At 38.5% G+C, this 14153-nt stretch overlaps 1 protein-coding gene across 1 annotated transcript in view; it reads left to right on the top strand.

Moving 5' to 3' along the window:
- LOC149947423 (carbonic anhydrase-related protein 10-like) overlaps positions 1-14153 on the top strand; it is a 130729-nt gene that overhangs the window by 40724 nt on the left and 75852 nt on the right. The window lies entirely within an intron of this gene.

Below are 14153 nucleotides of genomic sequence, written 5' to 3'. Positions count from 1 at the left end.
TTTTGACCTACTAGCGCCTGTAGAAGTGTTTCACACGCTATACGGCGCTGTTCAGGGAGAAGCGCGTTTTACACGGAATTTTCCGTCGACCAGTAATGTTTAATATGAACGGGAGTATTCCAAAAACCATGGTATGAAAACCGCTCTGGGACCAGATGTAAAGGAGGGCTTATCTTTAATGCAGTCTTACCAGAGTAAAAAGAGAACCGAACCTTTTTGTGTAATCTAGTCAAAAGCAAGGAAAATCAAGATAACCATCGGTAAATAAATAGGGATATAAATGTTTGGTTGTATTAGGGTGGTAGGAAAGTCAATAGATTCCATCTCTTATACCACTGGCAAAAATAATAGCATCAAACGTACAATGTTTGCCTTCAAAATCAAAATGGCATCTCCCTGTAGAGAGAGGTTAGCCAATTAATTTGAGTTGTATTTCACTCCGGATTTGTGATGAAAGTTCGGCGATTGTTTGCTCCGAGTTGAAGAAATAAAAATTATTTATTAATGTTCAATTATTTCAGCGTACGATAACGCGGGAAAGTCTGACATGTCAAAAATGAGCCAGTATAGGCTTTCAGTTATTTAAGAAAGGGTCAGTTAGATATTTATGGACGATCCCGGAGTGTATTTCTACGGATGGCGCTGATATCTATACCTGCTGAGAGAGCAGAGCGAGGGCAAAGAGGTGAAATAGAGGCTAAGAATCCCGAAATATTCTTAGGGTTTCTGTTTGTTCAGATACTCTATACACCGCGAGCGCTGGTGTAAGACTCGGCTCTCGGTTTTAAAGAAGTTTGTTTGTTCAGTCTTATACGAAACGTATACAGACGGGTGTGTATATACGAAAAGAAAAATACGAAATGAAGAGGAGAAAAACTTCATTTTTCGGCTATTTTTCTTCCTTAAAACCGGGGTTTGCTTTGTGATCTTCTCATATCTGAAGTGTTGGCGAAGCATAACGGTCTTCTTCCTCGACGCGCAGACTTCACCCCCGCGCCTAGTCTCGACACTAACCACGTTTTAAGGCTCGCCGCAAACAAACAAAAATGGAAAAAGAAAAGCCGCCCGCGATTTCCCCGCGTGTTTTTCTCGCAGCTAGTGATTAGGGTGGAGGATTCCTTTTTGCCGCGAGGTTTGAAATGTAAACAAATCGTTTCCACCATCTTTCTCGGCACAAAGGGCCATCTCGTGTCTACCTTGTGTACTATATCGGAAAGCCTTCTCTGTTTATCTTCTATTACTTTTTGGCGATACCTGCGCCGCTTCGTCCTCTCTATTACACACGGCAGCTTCACTTACCACCGGTAGCCCGGCTACAGGCCCCCGCAGTTGGAGTAAAGAGAGTCATTTTCCAGGGAAGAGGGGTCGGCGCGAAGGGGGAGGAGTCGCGAAAGCCTGGACGAAAAGTTTTTCGATTGAATTTGGGGCCCGGTCGAAGTTTCGTCTAGATTAGAAACGATATTCCCCTGAGATATTTATCCCGGATACTATTTTTCTTCACACTTATTCGCGGCTGATTTTGGGATAAGGTTGTCTTGGAAGATTTTATATAACTTATTAAGGCTGTTGCGAGAGAAATTTCGTTTCAAATAAATCGATTTTTGTTCTCCGTAGATGAGGCGTCGTATTCGCGTAAATACAGAGTCGCCTTAACTTTGACCCCGTGATGGGGTTGTATTCCTCTATCATGGAAAAACATTTAGCAAGAACTGGGAACGCTTCATAGTGACGTCACCATTGCGTTAATATTGAAAATATTCGAGGTATATTAAGCTGCTAAGACATTTGGTCTTTTGCAAGAATGCCGGTAAGAAATCCAGCCTTTGCCGAAACAACTATAAATTTCTTTCGAAGGTTTTTAATAACGTGCGTGTATAGAACTATACAGTTTTGGGGTTATTAACCTTTAGTATATTCCTATAAATTTTAAAAAAATATATCAATTCTGAACATACGCGGATATATGCAGGTAAACTCGACGGAATTCAGAGAGTAAATATAGGTTTATACGAGATAAAGGAATATTTGAATATTTTACCCTTAAATCTTCGTCCAGTCGTCCAGAAGAGAGAGGAAAAAGGTTTTAACTTTGCCGCGCTCGTTGTCCGCGAGATATTGGCTCATATGTGATCAAATATTGAAAGGAATAATAGAGGATTTCGTCGAAGCCCTACGCGGATCCAGATCCATCTATCGTTCCTCTCTGGAGATTTGGTTATTCTTTTTGTCTTTGTGAAAACGTGCCTCTTTATTTCTTTCCGTGTATATCGTAAAAGGAAAAAAACACACAAACTATTTTAAATCAACAATCTCTTAGCTTTTATTCATATTTATAAAATCAAAGCTAAATACGTAATTATTAATAAAAACTAATTCAAATATTATTTAAATAATATTTGAATTAGTTTTTATTCCCTGGGACACTTGGTTTTATTTCATTTTACTTCGCAATAAGCGATATTAAGGATGTCCGTTGGATCGTCATAAAAATTTCACACGCCCTATAAATACAGAAACGGCGACTTAAACAGAAAACGTCAGATAAACTAGCCCGTTTCCTGATTTATATTTACACAACGAGAATAAAGCAGTTTAAAGCAGCAAAAAAAACCTGGTGGTATTCCTAATTGACGCTGTCTGTCGAAATTAAACCAAGTATTAGATATCCGCCAGGCGGCAAGAGGAAATCAATTTTTGAAAAGACATTCTAAATAATGGCGTATTTCATTATTCATACCCTTAAAAAAAACACCCGAGAGTGATGGTATAGTATTAGTGGCAGTTTACTTCCTTAAATCAATAGAATGTTCTGCCAGACCAAAAACAATCGTGCGAGAGAGAGAGAGCGCTGTTTTACAGCCAACGTATTAGGCAAATACTAAAACAGGAGCCGTAGCTTAAATAATACGCGGACAGAAGAGGGAAGGATGGCTTTTTATGGAGAGAGGAATCGGGCTCTGTTGGAAGGTGACTGCTTTATTAAGACTCGGACGTCGGAATGGAACGTGGCTCAGTGTCGAACGTAGAAAAAAGAAAGAGAGAGAGAGAGAGAGAGAGAGAGAGAGAGAGAGAGAGAGAGAGAGTGTGTGTGTGTGAGAGAGAGAGAGAGAGAGAGAAAACCATCATTTTCCGTGCCGATTTAGGGTGTTCCCCATTTTTTTTTATTATAAGCTACCATTTTTCATTAACCGAGGCCTAATGGCATCCGGCATAAACGAAAGGGACCCGATCTATTCTCTAAATAAGTTTTTCCCCTTTTTTCCCAAGCATCGAGCGTGGGCTTTAATTTTAGCCGAAGCCGAAACCAAATTCTCTGATAAACAGCTAGATTTTCCCTTGATTGCGTTTTTATTTTATTGTTTTTTTTCCCTCGGAACTTGTCGAGGTAAATTGGACGGTACCAGCGGACGTTTAAGGCTTGTAATTAAAATACTTCGTATTCACGGAAGAAGAGATATTAAGCTACTATCCTCCGCGTCCCCCTGCGGCCAGGTGCGCTGCTTTATTTACCTTTTTTACCAGGGAATATTCTGTCACGTATCGTTTCAAAGTTGGCAGTCGCCAAGTTCTTTTCTTTACGCGTACCAGTGAGTTTGCACGGAAGGTACAGCGGGCTTGTGGTGTTTTTCACTTTAGGTATTAGCGGGATTGCCCACTAATAAAGGAAAAGGGCTGTTTTGTGTTAAGCGAAGTGTACCTATATATCATTATTAGAGTAATCTGGTTAATTATTTCGCCACTTTTGTGCTTTTTAAGCCATGTAGTGGGAAATTGTTTAGCAGTTTCCGAGATCTGCTATGAATCCTAATCGAAAAAATATAAATTACTTACTTACGATGAAATGCGTAAAGGGGCAACAATTTTATAAGTATAAATAATCGTGATAATTATCAAATCAATTGATTTTGTTAATATTCAATGTTTTGCAAAACAAGGTATTTCTAATTGCTCGCTCATGCTATTTTTCTCAAACATATACATCCTAAAATTGTAAGATTTTCAGGGAATACATTTTAATTAATTTGTAAATTTTCGAAATTTCAGAGAAATAGATTATTTTTTATGGAACGCCATCCAGATCAAATTATAAATAAAAAATATGAACTATTTTCCACACATTTTGCAATAAAAATAAAAAAATGCAAAAATCGCTATTTTTAACGCCTTTAATTTCAAAATTAAAAAATAAAAATATTTTGTGGTGAGAAAAAAAACTTCTGTGAAAAAAATATTTCGAGTTGAGAAAAAATATTTTGTGTTAAGAAAAAATATTTTTTTCTTAACGATTCGGAATGATCATCAGTTATTCATGGAAATCAAATATGCCTTGTTCTCGTGAACAGAGCATTTTTATGCTATAATATTTTTTATGAATAAAATTGTAGCGCTATTCGAATTAGTCAGATATTTGACAATACTGGAAATGTCAATCAGATTTTCCGTGGACAAAGGCGTCATAACATCGATATGGAAGACACTGTCCTCGCCAGCTTTGTTGTATACCACTAGACTAGAACCACTAGCGACGACTTAGGTTTGACTATGGCCTATTTTTAGTTAGTTCTACACTGCCAAATTTTCATACGTACCGCGCGACTTCACGTCATGATGCAGATATCTAACTTTTGTAACTGGCTCAGAAACATGTCTCACGAATAGCCAGGATTTCCACGTCTACTCCAATGAATGTTGTTTCTCGAGACATCTTCCATTTAATCTCCAAAACAATAACATCTGGAAACTACTTCAAAACGAAGTAGCGAATAATTTAGACGACATTCCTTTGGCAGATTACAGATGAGGGTGCACCAACTCATCAACATCGTGATATTGTGGAATATCCCACCACCAGATATTATATCCAAGCTATTTTGTAATATGCATTATTGTCCTGAGATCTGTATCGAACCACATCAATAAACAACTTTGATAATTTAAAGTCTTTGAACCTTAGAAATAATTAAAACATGTGCCGTAGAATATTGTAACACAAGAACAGGCATGCATTCCAAACTTTTCTAACAATATGCTATTTTGGATAGTTAGAGCAAAAACACGAGAACCACCAATGGTCTAGAGAGTGAGGAGTAAAAACGCGAACAAGTAAAGAGACCAAGAAGTGGGGGAGAAAACTAAGCTTTATTGGGGAAAAATATGTGGTACTTCGGCCGATAGGCCTTCAAGGCGAAAAACTTTATTAGAACAAATAAAGTTTTTCGCTTTGAAGGCCTATCGGCCGAAGTACCACATATTTTCCCCCAATAAAGCTTAGTTTTCTCCCCCATTTTGGATAGTGCCACCTTGTTTTTTTTTTCATGATCTCCTATCAAAGTGCAAAAAAGGTAATTTTCGATCAAAACAGCTTCATTTTTAAGCTTATGAGTGTGGTCTTCGACTTTCTCATTGCAACGTTTTGTCTACCACTTACCGGTAAAAATAATTGAAAACCTTGATCCCTTTCTTAATTTCCCTAAATTTTACGAATAAGCTAGTTGCAATAACCTCACTGAGTCACTGCCATCTATCGGATTTAAAAATACCTATTAGGATGGTACTGGTCACAACAAAGGGAAATCTAAACTGACGTCATAGGTCACTGAGGTCACGGTGGTGTTTGGCATCAAAGTATTATCCTCGTCTGCTTTTTGGTCTAACTGATCGTGTGTCAAATATTTTGAAACTCGCTTATTCTAGGTTATATGTACTTTTTGAGAAAAATATTTTTAGAAACACGTAGTCTAGCTATATAAAGATGCGACGGAGTAGCAAAGACCAAGTAGTTTGCGAGAAAACTAAGCTTTATTTGGGATTTCGGCCACGACTAACGAATATTTAGAAAACTTTAATAAAGCGCATGACACCAGACGTTAAAGACAAAACGCGACAAAAAGGGGGCAGAGATGAAAGAAACCACTACAAAAGGACTGTCATAAAAGAAGGGATTAAAGGAAAGCGGAAAGAGACATCAAACGTTGGCAAGCAAACCGGCAACCTTCGAAATGTCAAATGTGAACAAAAGAAACACGTAGTCAGGACAGCAGCAACAAAAATTAAAACTAACAAAAATAGCTAAGCACAAGTTTATCTTTAATATATGGTGGAAACTCAGTTCAGGATTACAAATTAATATATTTTCTGCAGTGCGACATTATTTTGTTGAAGAATTAATTAATTAATATCCATTGTTTTAGGTCAGTTCCCTTTAAAGTTTTTAGAGGTGGCGTTAACTTTAAAAATTTGCATGTTCATTATTTCTTAAAAAAAATATAGTTGAAATTCCCTTTGAGATTTTCCTATTTTATTACGAAATTTAGAGGTGATAATCCGTTTGATAATGTTTTGAATAGCTTCCCATTATGTAAAAACTTTGGACGACATTATCTCATTACGTATTGTTGTTGACAACTTTGCACGTTACTATCCTTTCACGAAAGTTTTCCGGTATCTATACTCTTCGTCTCGCGCCACCATTCCTTAAAAAAACTCATTTTTTTTATCTAAACTAATATACATTTAAAATATCAATAGTTAGGTAGAACAACTTCTTTACTTCATAGCATGTCTAGTACTTTTAAGAACTAGTTGACTTGAGAGATAACTTTTAAAAGAAAAAAATTTCTACGTATTTAGCTTAAAAGCCCCACGATGTTTCTATCGAATCCAGAAATATCGATTGAAAAGTTTAAAAATATAACTTCCATAAGGCTTACTACTTGATTAGTCATTAAAACCCCTAAAACAACAAAGTACTGTTGTTAATTATATTCTGAGGCCGGTACAAATACTTTATATGCGCTATGAAACGAAGTCGAGTCACTAAATTTCCCCATACACTGAATTATATCTGTGATAAAATGCTTTTTCATTTAAAAATCAGTTAATTGAACAGATATTTGCTAAAAGCCTTTGATAAATATTTTTATATTTTATTGTGAAGCAACTTTTATTAAATAGCATTGTCTAACTTGAAGTAAACGTAACGTTTACTTTCTGATTTGAAATAGCGGATAAAAATCTGAAAATAAATTTGGTTTAAGAACACGGTTGCATTTTTATTTTTACGATATTATTCAGTGAACCAGTTAAGCGTTATCCGCAAATGGTTAAAAATAGGATTATTATACGGTTGAAAAAGTTTCGATTTCGTAAGAAACTGCCAAGCTATAAGTTGATGTTCCAGTTCGTATCGTTGGGTGAATCAGTCGCTCAAATTTTATTCCACTTCAAATTCCATTGGTCCTGTTAAGAACGAAAATGTAACAGAGTGTAGAGTTCCTCCTACGGTGTTAATGCCGCGATTTTAAGGTATGTTCAAATATAATGAAATATATCAAAGATAGGCGTTACGTTAGGCTAAATATCGGTAGATCTGATTGCGTAAATATGAATATTCAATACGGGTTCGGGATATTTGGGGGGTGTGAGGTAATGAATGGGGAAGGTGGCTGAAGTAATTGAGTCGTGGAGGAGTTGCCGGAATAACGCGTCATGGCCGCGGCGGAATCGGTCTGCGAGAGAACTTCCTGACACGGTTTATTCCCCGACAGTATTACCTCGGTCGCGACTGTGTTAATGTATTATTTAGTCTAGTGGAAGTAACTTTTAATCCAGGTAATAAGTCGCGCTCGCTTCGCCAAGATATTAATTTATGCCTTATTAGATATTCCCTTTGTAGGCTACCTTTGTCGAGGAATATCGTCGCGTGATGGGGTTCGAAGCGTGAAAAGCGTCCGAGCTCGCGGCGGCTTTAGTAGGAACGCGACCCCCGCCGAATATTATAACGTGGCGCTTCACGCTCCAAAAGTCCACCGACCAGAAACTAAAATTGAACTATAAATCCAAGTCGGAAAATTCTCCCGCGGATTTCAAATTTACATTTTGGTCCAACTCGGAGCTCCGTCCACCTGCAGGGCCGTTGGGGCTTTTGTCTCGCTTTGGAGTTCGGCGCGGTTGCGTTACCATATTTACCTCTGGCAAACAGTCGAGAAATCTAGGCCTTTTACGTTTGAAAGAGGGCTACGGGAGCGTAGAGACGCTCTCGAATATACCATTACATAATTAAAAGCGCCTCTCGCCAGCCCCCGCAGTCGGCCACCGTAAAAATTTTCAAATCTGGATGAAAACACTATTAAAAGCGAGAGCCACCTATAAAACAACACTCCGGCGCGCCGGCTGAAATGTTGTTCTAGCCTCTAAAGTAATAATCGTACCCGTATGTAGATTCTCGAAACCGCGAACGTGGTGACGTGACTTTTAGTATCGCTAAGATCGGGCAACGATTTACGGCGTCGATCTCAGTGTTAGGTGATGACTGCTTTCACGCGGAACTCTTAACTATTATTCCAGCATCGAATTAAATTCCGTTTCAGGTTTAGACGTCGTAAAAAGAGGAAGCGATATTATCCCGCGTCGTCCGCTTAGCGCTTTATCCCTTTTAAGTGTCACCGCGTAATTTTAACGATTACCTTCAACCGCGCCACCGACTGTCTCGCGCTTTGATAAAGTCAAAGACGCTCCGTCCGTTCGAGTGGACCCCGGCCGCAGTTTCGTCCACACTGTCCGCCCAGTTTGTCGTCGATTATAGCCGGAGAATGAATTGTTCCGAGTCGGCCCTCGGGAGTTCTTTCGGCGAAAAGCATTTACATCAGAGTCAGTGAGAAACTGGCGAAACCCGGGAGACTTAAATTGCGGCTCTCCGTCGACGTTCCTCGCTTCGCCTCTAAAGTGCCCTCTTCATTTTATTTGTCGGATTTGTTCGAGAAGCCCGCTTTGGACCCCTCCATTCTGTCGCGGTCGTGTGCCACTGAAAGATATTTTAGCGAATAACTCGAATACTTTTCCCAGGGTTATTGTTGAGATTTATTAAAGGGGCTCGTAAAAGAGTTTGCCTAATACCGCGGGATTGTCCATCGCTTCTAGGCCTACGAGCGTTGACTATATATCCCCTTAAAATTTCGCGCGCCTTATTTTTTACGCATTATCCTTTGTTGTCTTCATTGGCTTGATGGCGGTTATCCGCCCAGGGCGCCAAATTTATTCCACGCATTTTACTCTTAATACGGTCTTCGTTGGTTCCCGATTGGCTTCGCGTTCTCATTTCTCTAGTTGGGATTTGTCCGTGATGAAAAGGTATTCGTTTTGAAGTTCCATTCGATGACAATGCAATCTCAATTGGGAAATATCACTTGTGGTCACTTCAAGAGCAATATAATTAAACATTAGCTCTGTGTTAAAGCGAGTTTATTATTAAGTACCACGAGTGTGTCAGTTAAATGAAAAAAAAGCGCGGTGAATTGACGCTATACCCTAAAAAATAAGCCCCTCTAGCAAGAAAATACGTGACTTTAAAACCAATTATCCTTGTACTCGGCCACCATGACGACGAAGCACTTAGACTCAAGCCTAAAGTATCACAAAAATGTTTGGTCTCTTTAGAAATGGCGGATGATACGTACTAATAGTTAATTTTATAAATAACTTGTGGTCTAAGCCATGGTCAACTTTGATCACGCGCTGTTCGAGCTATAGCGGCCAACCCAATCGCCTTATTTTCATGAACAAGGATTTTCCCGCTAGGTGAATTTTGGCGCTCCAACCATACAGATTTTTTATATTGGCTTCAAAGCAAAACGGGTGTTATTAACTCGTCTTATACGCTTAATTTAAAATATCACATATATATCGGCAACATAAATGGTAATAATACATGTTACTTTATTCATATTTACAAGTTTTGTCCAAGGTAATTGCGTAAAAATGACAAGAATACAATTTTAATATGAATAAGTTTGAATTCCCAGCCTTTGGTCTGAATAAAATAAACTATTCTAAACAAAATATTCCGCTAGGGGTGCTCAACTCATACAGGTATCTTGGCTCTTAGGTTAACATAGAAACTTCAACGAATGGGCTGGCCGCTATAGCGTGAACAGCGCGTGATCAAAGTTGGCCGTGTCTAAGCCAACTTGTTAAAATGTTGCTCTCTACGTCAGGAGACAGAGCACTGCTGAATTCAAGGTCTCTCGCGATTCTAGCTCGCGCTCGTAGACTTATTAAAGCTAGACAGTGACGTAGAAGGCCATATTTTCAAGCTGAGCTCCTCCCCTTTTAGAAAATCAACTATGAAATATTTTCCAAAAAAAATAACCACTAAAATTTCGATTGGTCATAAAAATTTCAGCTAAAGGGAATATAACCTTAATATAGCAATCATATGGAAGACCCCTTCAATTTTTCAAATTACCCTGTACAGTGGCGCCAAACATTTCTTAAGCCAAAAGCAAGAGCGGCCAGAACTGCCAACATAGTTTATCCACACCAAATACCTGAGGTTATATTCCCTTTAACTGTTTATTTATGGAGATTATTCGCGGCAGGAATCCATACTTCTACTTGGAATGCTTATCGTGGCAGATTTTTGTGATATCGCTATGTTAACTTAACAAACAACAACGTGAGAGGGGAGCACGCGCAAAGGGGATTGTCTCTCGTAGGGGGGCCAAAGCCGTCAGAGTGATCTTACCATACGTGATACGGATGGATAAGCATTCCGAGTAGAGGTATGGATTCCGGTTCGCGGTTATAAAAAGATTTAATATGCCAAAAATAAGTATGATTCGGATAATTTTCGTTAATGGATAAAAACAAATAATTCGGAGATTTCTTATCCAAACCACGATCTCTAGGATCACTTGAGCCATCCACTATTAATTATTATCTTAGTTATTTTAAGTTAATTTTGGGTTATATAGTACTAATTAAGTGACTGGATAAATAATCTGACATCCCAATCTTAGATAAATTCCGCGGATTATCAACCCTTTGGAATTTAGGGCATCTTAATGTCACCCGGGCACTTCCACGGGAAACTAGTGTAATAAAAACTATAAATTGTCGGAGTCAGTCTCTATTTGTGAACCGTCCGGCATACCGCTTGAAGAAAGTAAGGAGGGGTTGGTTTGTTTGAGTTTATTTACCATCGCGCGCCGGCGCGTCTATATTACAAACGTTCTCTTTTGGGTTCCACCATTAGGAAAGTCCCCGTCCATTCGCTATTAACTCTTCTTAGATAAATCTTTCCACGTTTTCTACTTCCTTCCTTTTACAAATACTCGGATCCTTTTCTCCTTCGTTATTTTTCTATTTATCGTGGCGCCATCCACCGGCTAATTGCCGAAGCTTTTCCGGAGTCTTAAGCCCGCTTTCCCTAAATTTCACCTTAATAATTTTCTCTCTAATAAATCGCCGAGTACCCCCCCCCCCCCCGCGTTACTCCATTCCCAATTGTCCACATTTCCGTCCTCTCTAATTCTTCGGACTTGGCGTGCGCGAAAGTCTGTTCGCTCCATTTGACCCTCATTTGCATAACCCTTTTAATTCCTGGCCACTGGTCATTAATTATCGAGTTCAGTTTATATTGCTTCGTCCAGGCCGCACCTTTCTAATTCCCTCCACTGGCGACCCTCCGGTCGGCCTTTGCCCTCTTACCGCTAGTATTCCATTCTGGCATAGGGCGCGGGGGGTATTAGGGAAGAGGAACACCTTCCGATCTCCTTAAGCCTAAACTTTATTCTAATTGAATTCATTTTTACCAATGGAAGCTAAACTCGCCGAGTCCGTATTATTCGAATGTGGCTTTTAAATAAGGAACGCTTTCTCCGGGGCTCTTTGTCCGCGGATGCCTGTTGTGGAAGCGTTTACGCCGTCTAATGGTGGCCTTTTCCTGTTTTCGCCGTTGCCTCGCGGCCAATATTCAGGCCAATGTCGCGTCAGAGGCCTCCTGTCTCTCTGGATCGCTTAAGCGCCCCAATACGACGCTTCAATGGAAATGCAACTTAACAAAGGGGCTTTACGCTATTAGCCCGCTTTATTCGCATCCGGATTATAAATACGACTTGAGATTTGAGTTTTACTCGTCAATATTTGAACAGTTTGTAAAACTTACACCTACAAATGTCGAGTACATTTAAGTAATTACCATATTCACTGTACGTGATGCCCTCTCAATTCGTAACCATGGCTCTTATTTCCACCATATATTTCGTTGTAACAAATTTAAATTAAAATAAATTAAACGGTATTAAATTTCATCTAAGCGAGAGTAAAGCTCGATTTTGGGCTTCCCAGTAGAATTACTAAATCCGTAGGTTGTCAACGGGAAATTAGACGTAATAATTAGCCGTGAACTGTGGAAGGCGAGTATGAAGGTACAATACAAGGGATATTTGTTAATAGTATTTTGTTTTAGATATTATATACAGGGTGTTTCAAAAGGTTATGCAAAAATGTTAAGGAGTTGTAGGGGGTGAGTTGAGAAGCATGTCTGTTTTCTTTTTCCATTTTCCTACGATGAGTTAAAAGAGCACCAGAGAGCTTCAAAGTATCGCTTACTAGCCGCTGGAAGTAGGCTGCACAAAGCGCAAAACCAAGCAGCAGGGAAACGCGAACATTAAGGTTTGGGTTCGTGTGATAAGTAAAAAGGACTTTGTAAGTAAATCTAGGTAACCAGCGTAAAAAAGTTAACTTAAACAGTATTTAAAGTCCATGCTGCTTGATATTGCGCTTGTTGCAGCCTACTTCCAGGGGCTAGTAAGCCACACTTTGAAGCTCTCTGGCGCTTTTTTAACTCATCGTAGGAAAATGGGGAAAGAACAGGCATACTTCTCAAATCACCTCCTTTAACTCCTTAGAATTTTTGCATAACTCTTGAAACACCCTGTATATCGTTGCTGGCTCGTCATCCTTGTAATTTTCCGTGTTCAGATTATTTCTTTCGATAAATCTGATACCAAGAAAATATGGAAGGCATATTTATATGGCTTATAACTCGCGAAACTCTAAAGTCATTCATCACAAGCTTGCACGGGTTTGCTGTATTTGACCCCATACAATTGGTTTCAAATAATAAAATTAATCTCATTAATAATTTCTAAACTTTATTGAAATTATCGATTTAATTTAAAATTTAACCTCATATTTTCTTTTACATTTTACTGGAAAGTATATGTCTGTAACCTACTTTTCTCAAAACAAAATGGCTTAATGATAAAATTATGACGCTGTCTTTAACTGCTGCTGGCTTCATTTCAAAATGTAACACCACTTACGCGGGGGGAATTAAAGAGAATAGAGAAAATGGAATAAACTTTAACCTTACAACTCAGTTTAAGAAAACTTATTTCAAGCAATGGTTTGATCGTGGCTTTAGTTTTCGTCTTATAGCGTTTCGAGAAATTTAAGCGTCTAGATTCTTTTGGGAACCCGAAACTTTTCGATTGGATACAAGCTTGTTCGCGCACACTGCGCGTCTCTCAAATTTCTAATTTAATATAAATCCTGGAGGAGGAATGTGACGGCCAACAGCGAACAATATAAATAAATTCAAAGGTAAAGGTCATTAATTTTTATTAGTCTGGGACCTTGTTGCTCCAGGTGGATTGGAAGAGGAAAATTCAATTCGTCTTTGCCACAAACAGTAGCGAATTTTAGAGTGTCACCTGATGACAAGACTTTATATTTTCGCCTCTCTTCGGTTTAAATTCGGATTCTAGGGAAAATCTAATCTTCATCGAACACTTTTGCGGCTTGACTTCTTGAGATTTCATTCTCTAAAACTACCCTAATATCAAATAATGTGACCCAATTTGTTTAAATATTTTGGTAATATTCAGTTATTGGATCAGCGAAAATATTATCGCCTATCTTGTCGATTTCTTTTTCCGATGAAATCCAAAACGAATTTACTTCGATTAGTTGTATTTCGAGAATGTAGTTGAAATTGGTCGTGACTTGGTGTTGTCTAAGAATAGCTCGTTTGTGGTTTAGTTTTAGACTTTATTTAACACGAGGGAGTCGCCATTTCCGCTCTTTATGTTGGCCATTCTGCATCACCTAGGGGTGATAGTAGGTTTAGATTTATGAAAGTTCCTTTCTTGTCTCTACAATCATCCTAGAGCGCATCCCCTTTTTTGGTGAATATGGAGTTTATGGACTAAGGTACTGGTCAAATTTGCAATACCCCATTGTATACAGTGTAATTGATTTTTATTTTTTATTTATTAATTTATTTTTATGGGATTTATAACAATAATTAAATAAGGATGATACATTTCATTTTATAAATAATAGGTCATCTACATAAGCAAAACTTGTGA

Source organism: Leiobunum rupestre, chromosome 4 (assembly GCF_980474605.1).
Source record: "Leiobunum rupestre chromosome 4, qqLeiRupe1.1.hap1, whole genome shotgun sequence".
Classification (NCBI taxonomy): Eukaryota; Metazoa; Arthropoda; class Arachnida; order Opiliones; family Sclerosomatidae; genus Leiobunum; species Leiobunum rupestre.
This window is presented reverse-complemented; position numbering and strand designations above follow the sequence as displayed.